This window comes from Vombatus ursinus, unplaced genomic scaffold (genome assembly GCF_900497805.2).
Source record: "Vombatus ursinus unplaced genomic scaffold, bare-nosed wombat genome assembly UNPS02014818.1, whole genome shotgun sequence".
In the NCBI taxonomy this organism is placed as follows: domain Eukaryota; kingdom Metazoa; phylum Chordata; class Mammalia; order Diprotodontia; family Vombatidae; genus Vombatus; species Vombatus ursinus.
The window spans coordinates 30,855,466-30,866,199 of record NW_020954596.1 but is presented as its reverse complement, the minus strand read 5'-3'; the positions used below and the strand labels follow the sequence as shown (position 1 = coordinate 30,866,199).

At 37.1% G+C, this 10,734-nt stretch overlaps 1 pseudogene; it reads left to right on the top strand.

Annotated features, from left to right (window-relative positions):
- Positions 1-273: 273 nt before the first annotated feature.
- LOC114023781 overlaps positions 274-10,734 on the top strand; it is a 44,124-nt pseudogene continuing 33,663 nt past the window's right edge.

Sequence of the window (10,734 nt, the reverse complement as noted above, 5' to 3'; positions counted from 1 at the left end):
TGGGAGGCTTTGGATATAGAAACTTTGGCTTCATTGTCTTTTTCTGGTTGTATATTTTGAACTTCTTTGTCACCAAAGTAAGATAATATAGTCTGACTTTTTTTGCGCTGCTTACTCGTGATCCTAGCTAATTGCTTGAGTTTTAAACTTTTTGTTAAGGTAAAAGTCTGCTTCCAATGTGGAGAGTGTACTGTCCCAAGTTTTGGGGGTTTGTACAGCTGTTTTCAGAGATACTTCCAGGGACCTGAAAATTTTCACTTCTTCCAAGGTGCTATGATAAGGAGCGAGGTGTTTTCCCTCCACCGCTACAAGAAGCTTCACCATACCAGCACTCCTCCTCGTCCCAGGACTGCCCCTCAGAACTTTGACCCCGATCCAAGCACCGGTAAAGCAAGAGATTCCTGCCTCAGCACTGGCAAAGAGATCCCTGCAATTCCCCTCTGATCGGTCACTTGATTCCCCCTCAGTCTGTGTACCAGAAGCTCAGGGAACAGCCGCCGTCCCCGGGGGTGGCTGTGACCTAGCTCCTTCTCTCAACGTAGTCACAGACTTTTCCCACTGACCTTCCAAATTGTCTTTGGCGTTCATGGGTTGAGAAGTCTGGACACCACCACAGCTGCCTGCGATTCAGCCCTCTGAGGCCTGTTCCAGGGTTGCTGCGGCCTGCACCCCAATGCCGCACTGTGCTCCTCTCCCAGCCCTGCGTGATATACCTTTCCAATCAACCATCCAGGCTGTCTTTGGCTGGAAATTTGTTTCACTCTGTCTTTTTTGTGGGTTCTGCTGCTTTAGAATTTGTTTAGAGACATTTTTTATAGGTATTTGGACCGGTTTGGGGGGAGAGCTCCAGCAAGTCACTGCTTTCCCTCTGCCATCTTGGCTCCGCCTCCCTACAATCATCTTTTTTAATTCTACTATGTTATGGAAATGCTTGTTTTATTTCCCAAATTAAAAATAAAATAAATATAAAAATGGAAAAAAAAACAACTCTATAAAAAAGGAAGGCAGTACAGATTGTCTCCTCCATTTTGTACTCAAAAAAAATCTCCTGTAGTGTCTTACATGTAGTAGGAGGTCAATAAGTGCTTCCCAATGCATCCACATTGTTCATATTCCATCTGCATCTTTGGGGTAGTGATGGCACAGTTAAACAGTAAAATATTTTTAGCTAAAAAGAAATCATCTTCCTTTAAGTATAAGGATTACATTAAGAAATAGAGATCACAGGATTATAGGATTTAGAACTGGGAAGGATGTACAACATTAGATGGCTGGAACAGTGCAGTTCAGTCAAGGAAAAAAAATAAAGGAAAATGATGTATCAGGGACAGTTTCCCTTTTGTCTCTGGAACCTTAGTTCCTAACTAAATGTCTTGAATGTCGTAGGCACTTAATAAATGATTGTTGGATTGGATTTATTCTGAACTTATTTAATTCTGTGGGAGGGTGTAATGGAGGGGAAAGGAGGAGAACATGATTCTACTCTTTCTTCTTGACTTATTATTTACAACAGTTCTGTTTGAACAAGAAGGTGGAAATGTGTCTTGGGAAGGAACACTATTAGCCCACTGCCTTCATTAAGCTTCAGAAAAGCAGCAGATCAAAGACGCAATGCAGTATAAGGGAGGTCCCCGTTGCATCTTAGAAGTCCTGTGACTTTGAGCCTTAGTTTCCCTACCTTATAGGTAGGAAAGATAATATGTAGGCTTCCTATTTTATAGGGCTATTGGGAAGAAAGCACTTTATTCAAGAGGCAGCTCATCGTCATGGTGGATGGTGTTGAAATTGGAATCATTGAGACTTGAGTTCAAATACTGCCTTAAACACTAATTAGCTGTGTAACCCTTGACCTCATCACTTAAACTCTCTCAGCCTCAGTTTACTCATCTGTAAAAATAGAGAGAATAATTATACCACATGATTTTTGTGAGAATCAAATGAGATAACATAAGGAAAGTATTTTGCACTCTTAAAGCACTATAAATGCTAATTCTTATTAGCAGCAACTATTTGAGCTTATCATTGCAGGTTTGTTAATACCGCTTGTCAGGATGGAATGTCTAATAGAATTCCTTGGGACACAGCAATTTATAACTCAGTGCATCTTTTGTGAGCCTCTATGTTTATTGTTTTAGAGCTAGTCCTATATTTATGTCTTTCTCTTGTGCTCAATTAAGGTACCTAGGGAGCTGCATCAATTCTTCAGAACACAGGCATATCATTTAGTGGAGGCCTGCACAGTTTATATAGTTTGAGCAATGGAGAGACGAAAGTCCAGTACAGTTATTTGGACGCAGATTTAAATTGGTTAATTCCTTTAAATTAGGACCCTGACTGCCCTGTGAAACTGTAATGGCCTTTTCTTGTAAATTATTGGTTTTTTTGTTGTTGTTTTTTCCCCCTGTGTTTCCTCTAATTGAAGCATAAACACTTCAGGGGTAGGGTAATTTGTTGTCTTTTTCTTTCATGAAGTTTCACCTAGAGTCTATATATCTACAGGCCCATTTAAATGACAATTATCCCACACTGTGTTAGAATCTGAATTAGCTTTATTTTAATCCCACCATGAACCAGAAGGTCTAACCTTGGAAGAAAAGGGGGAGGGGAGCTAGACAAATCATGTAACATTTCTTACATAACAACCATGGAAAGGCAGTCTGGAAGATTACTCATCAACTATTAACCTCTAAAGTTGTTATGTCCCTTGAAAGACACAATAGAGGCAGCGAGGTGGCACAGTGGATGGAGTGCCAGGGCAAGCATCAGGAAGGCTCCTTATCTAGAGTTCAAATTTGGCCTCTGACACTTACTAGATGTGTGGCCCTGGGCAAGTCACTTAACCCTATTTGCCTCAGATTCCTCATCTGTAAAATGAGCTGGAGAATGAAATGGCAAATCACTCTAGTGTCTTTGCCAAGAAAACTCCAAATGAGATCACACATAGTTGGACACTACTGAAAACTACTGAACAACAAAGACATAATTAGGTCCTCATTTGGAGATAAGGTACTTACAGAAAAATGTATCTCCACTTAAAAATTTTGTTTCTCCCTTTAATTCTACTTTGTGTTCAGGGTGTAGGGACTATCTACCTAAAGTATCCCACGTGCCTGGAACACATTCCATCTTCACCACCACCTATCAGAATCTTGATATTCAAAAGTCAACTGAAGTACCATTTTTTTTCTCTGAAGTCTTTCCTATTTTTTCCCTATCTCCCCTCCCCCACCAATTTTTAGTGGCTTTTTCCTTCACAAATAACTTTGCATTATACTTTGTCAACATTAATTTTGAAACAACCACATACACACATACACACACACATACTTTCTGTATTTTATCCCCAATGCCTGGCAATACAGAATTTTGCTCATAGATGTTTAATAAACGTTGAGTCGAATCACCTATTTTTAGTGTAATGTGATGTGATATTAGGGGGTTTGGGCTCACCCCCAGTGTCCTGCATGTGCATTTTGGATGAATTTATCTCTTTGGGAGAGACTAATAGTCAGTCCATTGCAGGTAGGTTCCAGGTGTAAGGAAAATAAAAAAGAAAAAACAGAATTGAGTAAGGAGCTGAGTAAGGAGTTCATTCTATCTGTAAGGAAAAAAAAAAACTTCATCTATTGATAATCTTAGGGAATTTAGGGAGATGTCAGAATAAGGCAGGAAGCTACATGGCTCTTCCAAATTCCCCCACAAATAACTTAAAATAATGCCCCAAAATAAATTTTAGAGCAGCAGAAATAATTAAAATCAGGGTAAAACAGTAATCCAACCTAAGACAACTTAGGTTAACTTCTTTAGGAAAGAAGGAAAGATCTGACCTCTTGGGGTGGTGGTCTGGTCTGACTAAAGTACAGATAACTCCTAGCAGATACCATTGAGTCAACAAACAGCAACCCTAGGGGCAGATGTGTCAGCAACAGTCTCAGCTTTGGAAGTATTGGGGTTGGGCAGTTAATCAGAGGAAGATTGTGAGATCTCTCTGCTGGTGCTGGATATGGGGCTCAGGCATACTGACCACATGGGGTCCCAGACTGTGGCTATAAGTGAGGAGGTGTGAGCACATGCCTATGAGTACAGTAGCAAAGGCACAGGGGCCCTGTTGGTTGAAGTCACTTGCAGGAGAGCAGAGTCTCTGGTTTCAGTTACAGGAAAGAGAGGTGAGCTGACACTTGCAGTCACCTGAAAGACCATAGGTAGCAAGAGTGTTTGTGGTAGTAGTGATGCTAGGGATCATGGCTCAGGGGTGGAGAAGAGTGCCTGAGGTCACATATAGACCAAGGCGTGAGCTGTAGAAGCGGTGACCACTTGCCTTGGATTATAGAACTTTGGAAGAAACAAGAGGTCAAAGGCCCCCAGACAGAGTTCAGAAAACAACAAAACAAAAAATCTGAAACCTGAGATATTATTCCCCACACCCTGAGATCAAAGCCCAACTCTGACATGAAGTTAATAGCCAAGAAACAAGCCATTAAAAAGAATAAAACTTATAGAAAGAACCCAACCATAGATAGCTGGTGATAGAGAAGGTCAGGATTCAAACTCAGAAGACAAAACAGCTTCCTGTAAAGCTTCAGAGAAAAAATGTGAAATGGTCACAAGTCAAAAAGGACTTTAAAAATCAAATATGAGAGGTTGAGGAAAAACTGAAAAAAAAAGAAATACAGAAGAAAAAAAAGGAAAGTATACAAAGAAAGTCAACCAATTGGAAAAAAAAGATCAAAAAACTTACTGAAGAAAAAACTCCTTATAAATTTAGAATTGAGGAAGGGGAAGATAATGACTTCATAAGACATCAAGAAATAATAAAACAAAATCAAAAGAATGAAAAAATACAAGAGAATGTAAAAATCTCATAAAAACTGTCTTGGAAAACAGATTGAGGGGAGATAATGTAAGAATTGTTGAACTACTGAAAAATTACGATAAAAAAGTATCTAGATACCATACTTCAAGAAATTATTAAGGAAAAATACCCTGAAATTCTAGAACTAGAGGGTAAAATAGAAATGGAAAAAAGCCCACTAATCACTACCTTAAAGAGATACCAAAATGGAGACTCACAAGAACATTTTAGCTAAATTTCAAAGCTCCCAAGTCAAGGAGAAAAAAATTACAAGCAACTAGAAAGAAAAAATTTGAATATTGTAGAACTACAATCAGAATAACACAAGATTTAGCATCTTCTACATTAAAAGACTGAAGGACATTGAATATAATATTCTGAAGAGCAAAGGATCTGGGTTTACAGTGAAGAATAACCTACCTAGAAAAGTTGAGGGTAATACTGCAAGGCAAAAATGAATATTTAATGAACTAAAGAACTTTGGGGTATTCTTGAGGAAAAGACTAGAGCTGAACAGAAAATTTTACTTATGACAATCTGGAGAATCATAAGAAGGCACACATAAAAGACTAATTATAAAGGATTCAATAAGGTTAAACTGTTTACTTCTTATATGGGAAAAATGATATTTATAACTTTTGAGAATGTTATTACTATTGAAGTAGTTTGAAAGATACATAGATAGAAGGTTGAGTTGATTATGATGATATCATCCTAAGAAATAAAATAGGCTAGGGAGAGGTAAAATGGAGCAAATTATCTTATACAAAAGATGTGCAAATGACAGAACTGTTATAGTGGAGGGGAGAATAAAGTGGAAGAGGGTAATGTAGGAACATTATTCTCATAGGGGATAAAAAAAGGGGATAACATACATTTAGTAGGGTAAAAGTGTCTTCTTAAGTTATAGAGAAATAAAAGGGTAAGGGATTAGGATGAAGAAGGAACTTTTAAAAGGATGTATAGATTAGGGAGGTAGTGGTTAGAAGTAAATTAGATTTTTTGAGGGGGGGGCAGGGTTAAAAAGAGAGATGGCTAAACAATGAGGAAGAATAGGATGAGGGAAATATACAATTAGTAATTACAAAATTCAATATGAATGGGATGAACTCACCCATAAAATGGAAATGGATAGTAGAATGGATCAAAAACCAGAACCCTACAATATGTTGTTTGTAAGAAACATATTTAAAAATGAAACACATAGAGTAGAAATAAAAGGTTGGAGTAGAATTTATTATGCTTCAGCTGATGTTAAAAAAAAAAAGCAGGGGTAGCGATCATGATCTCAGACAAAGTTAAAGCTAAAATAGATTTATTAAAAGAGATAAGCAGTGAAACTACATTATGTTAAAAGGTACCATAGATAATATATGTGCCAAATGGCATAACATCTAACTTTTTAAAGGAAAAGGTAAATGAATTACAGGTGGAAATAGATAGCAAAACTATAATAGTGGGGGATTTCAACCTTCCTTTCTCAGAACTAGAAACAAATCTAACCAAAAACTAAACAAGAAAGAAGTCAAGGAGACTGATAGAATCTTTGATAAGTTAGATATGAAAGACATCTAGAGAGAATTTAATGGGACTAGAAAGGAATATACCTTTTTCCCAGTGGCACATGACACCTTTTCAAAAAATTGGTCATCTATTAGGCCATAAAAAACTTAATAGTTAAATGAAGAAAAGCAGAAATATTAAATGTATCCTTTTCATAATGCAAAAAAATAAATTTAATAAAGGACCATGAAAACATAGATTAAAAATTAAAGACTAAATTACTTACACTTAAGGAATGAGTGGATAATACAGGGAAAGATGAGAGATATAGATGTAAGTGAGCAACAATCAGCTAGAGAAATCTAAAGTACCTTTAACCTGGGGGCTTGCCCAAAGGGTTTATCTTTCACTTTCTTTAGGCTTGAACAATAGTAAGCAAACTATGGTCCTTGGGCCAGATCTGCTGGTCTGTGAGCTAAGAATGTTGTTTACATTTGTAAATGCAATGCAACCCTAACCCTAGATCAAGGAAACTAAGAAAAAAGTTACTTTAGGTTATCAATCTTCCTATTTACCCTGGTAAAAACAACTTTGAAATAGCTAGTAAAATGATTGCAGAGTGACCAAAAGAGTTTTGAGATATCTGGGGGAGACATAATTACTCTGATGCCTCTTGCTAAATCTCAGATGTGTCTCTTATTATTCCCAGACTGACCAGTTTTTCCAACCTATATCTGTGGTGCTACCATTGATTATATAACAGTTGTTAGCAGCAACTGATTTATTTGATATGAAGGAGTGTAAACAATAAAATAATGGAGGAGATAGCAATGTGGTGAAAGGGAGGCAATGTGTTGGATATAAAATGGCCTATCGGACCAGAAAAGACCTTTTCTGCTTGTGAGAAAGAGATGTTTTAAGATTTTCTTAGTAGAACAGTAGCATCTTCTCCTGACTTGGAGGCAGGAGACAAGGATAAGAACTCTGAAGGACACTCGGGTTCTAACATCAATCATTGTTCTTATTTGCACATCAAAAACACCACCATCAGGTTCAGCCATAGCAATGCAGAAACAAGCCATACTTTTTGAAAGGAAGAATTAGGGGGAAAGGAACTGATTAGCCAGATGTCCAGTGAATCCTCCACATGGTACCAAGATGGAAGATGCCTCATGAGCTCCAATCATACTACTTTAATTTCCTTTTGCTGTCATCTGTCTCCCAGAATTTGACATTTATTCCCAGTAGCCTCAATTCCAACACAAAAACTGGTGAATGGGCACTGGGTGCCATCTCCCTAGCAATCCCACTGCTCCACCTAGCTGCCTTCCTGACATAGGAGAGAATGTGTGCAAAGCTTGGGAGGTAAGAAATGAAATGTCTTGTGTAAGCAACAGCAAGAAGGCCACTCAAAGTGTAAAGGGGAATAAGGTAAAATGTCTTGAATGAACCAGGGTATGAATGGCTTTGGAAGCTAAACAGAAAGGTTTTGTTTTATTCCAGTGATACTTTGGGGAGGGGAGGCAGGGCTAGAGCTTTTTTGATCAGGTGAGGGCCACATGTGCTTTTGGAATATCGCTAACAGGTGTTTGGAGGAGGATGTGGAGTGAGGACAGGAGAGTGGGAGGACTGATGACCAGGTAAGAAACTAGTATAATAGTTTAGATGAGAGAGGATGAGGAACTGAACTGGGGTAGTTATGGTATGAGTGGAAAGAAGGGAATAAATGTGAAATGTATTGTATTAATAGATTAAAAAAGACTTACTTAGGAAATGATTGAATGAAGGAGCAAGCTACCTAAATGCTCTCAGGTTCCTCATCTCTAAAATATAAATACCAGTAACTGTGCTACCTACTCAAGATTTTGTTCTGAGTATTAAATGAGGTCATTCATGTAAAATACTTTGTAAAATATATTATATTGTAAAATATATTGGCATTTTACTTTGTCTATTTTCAAAAGAATTCAAAGCCATTTATAATTAAACAGTGTTAAAAAACAACTAGAGGTCAAAACAGAATACGAAACATCTTTACCAAAGGTTATCTTCCCTTGCATTAGTTTTCATAATTGAATTCCAGTGGTTACACAAAAGTCAGGACAATTGGTGATGGCTTGGGATACAGTGGATGACCTTGGAGTCTTTGATGTCTAATTAAGCTCTAAACACTCCACAACACCTGCTTCATCTGCCTTCATGGCTGTTGGAACAAATCTTTGTGCAACTCTGCCTCACTTAAATCCAATTCACTCATAAATCTAGCCATCACCCTGTGATGTCATTGATCCTCTTTGAAAATGAAGGACAAACAACAACTTTTGATAATCTTAGGTAAAGGAATCATAAAAATAGTTGTGATTTATGTGCCAATATCTGTGACAGAGGCAGTGGAAGTAAATAAATGAGGCAAAGAGAATTTTCAAGATCCCCCAAATCAAGGCATTATATATATTAATAGTTAGTGACTTAAATGTAAAGGTAGACAAAAGGATGAATAAAGGTAATCTGGTTGGGAAAAACCTATCCCATCTACCATCCTCCTCTCTGTAGGAAACCTTTCTCAACGCCTTAATTTTAGTGCCATCTTCCTCTTAATTATTTCCTATTTATCCTACGTATAGCTTGTCTGTACATATCTCTTTACTTGTCACTTCAATTAAATTAAGAGTTCCCTGAGGAAGTGCTTAGCACAGTGCCAGGTACACAGTAGGTGCTTTGTAAATGTTTATTGACAGATTAACTGACAAAGATCAGCAAAACCCTGAAATACAGTGACTTACTCAAACAAAGCACAAAATCCATACTGTTGTCTCTAAGTGTGTTTTGGGGACGGTTCTGACTTCTAGCAACAAGATTGGTCATAGTTTTTAACCTAAACTTAGAATCCTTTTTGTCTTATTTTGATTTAAATTATTATGGTTCATGTGTATTATTCCTCTGGTTCTTCTTTGTTCATTGAACATCAGTTCATACAAGTCTTAACTTGTTTTTTCTAAATTCCTTACAGTCATCATTTCTAAAAGTACAACTAAATAATTGATTACTTGCATAAACTACAATTTGTTTATCTATTCCCCTGATCACTTCCTAATTTTCCTACCACAAATAATTGTATTTTGGTATATATGAGATCTTCAGTTCTGGCTTTGACCTCTTTTTAGGGCATATGCCTGGTACTAAGATCATTGGCTAAAAGTTATAACTTAGTGACTTTTCTTGCATCCTTCCAAAGTATTTTTCAGAATGTTTGCACCAATTCACAATTCTACAGACAGTGTATCTGTCTTTCTACTTGCTAGTATAGACTATTTCTGCCTTTTATCTTCCTTGCCAATTTTCTGGGTATGAAGTTAAACCTCATAGAAATATTTTAACAGACAGTAAATAACTGATTATTGACATAGAGGCAGATTTAAAATCATCTATCTGTATGCAGTTAGGTCATTGATTAGCTAGATCATAAATCAAAATAAGAAGTTAGAAGAACTATCAAAAATGGCAAGATATTCCATGCAATTATAGCAGTTACCAATCCTGCTTATATAGACAGGTTCTTGCCTTCTAAAGTATGGGTAATGAAAAAAAGTAAAGTAATTCTTGTTGTTCCTTAGAGTTTAACTGATATAATTGCCATGATGCAAAGGCCAAAATATCCTAGGAATTGCTTTAACCAGCCAATATTTGATCTCCTTGCCAAGTGAAAAGACACAGCAACCAAGTCAATAATCCAAGTTCTTTGGAAAAGATTTTGGAAAAAGAAGACAGAAGCACCTGAGCAGTATCACTTAATAAAACAGTGAAAAGCAGTGGAGGAGAAAATAAACCTGCAGAGACCTTAGCTTGAGATAGATCTGAGCCAGATCATCCCAAGACCAGCCATAGATGAAAATAAAAGTTCCACAGCTCTGAGAGATAACAGATGTCAGCATTTCTATAGTGATTCCGTCTTGTTATCTATGACAGTAAAACCAAAACATATGGGCAACGACAATTCAATAACCAATATGGTCTTTGAGAAAGTGGAAATGGCACTCAAGAAGTTTGTAAGAGTGGTATGACCTGACCAAATGTACACAGTGGAAATCTGTGCCAGAAGTATTCAGGGATCAGTTTTCAAGATACTTGAAAAAGAGGAAGATTACAAAAGAAAAGAAAAGAAAATCACTGAGGGGATTTTTGAGGGCTGGGGGTTGTGGATAGCAACTAAGAACAAGTTTTATCTATAACTCTCAACTCATATGTCAATTTATTATCTTTAAAATCTTTGTGAAATGGGTTTATGTACATGCAAATTTGTTTCAATGAGTTCTTCCTGATGCCAAGGTCTGGAGTACCTATTGAGATACTTCTAACTTTCTTGGTTCATTGCTCCCATT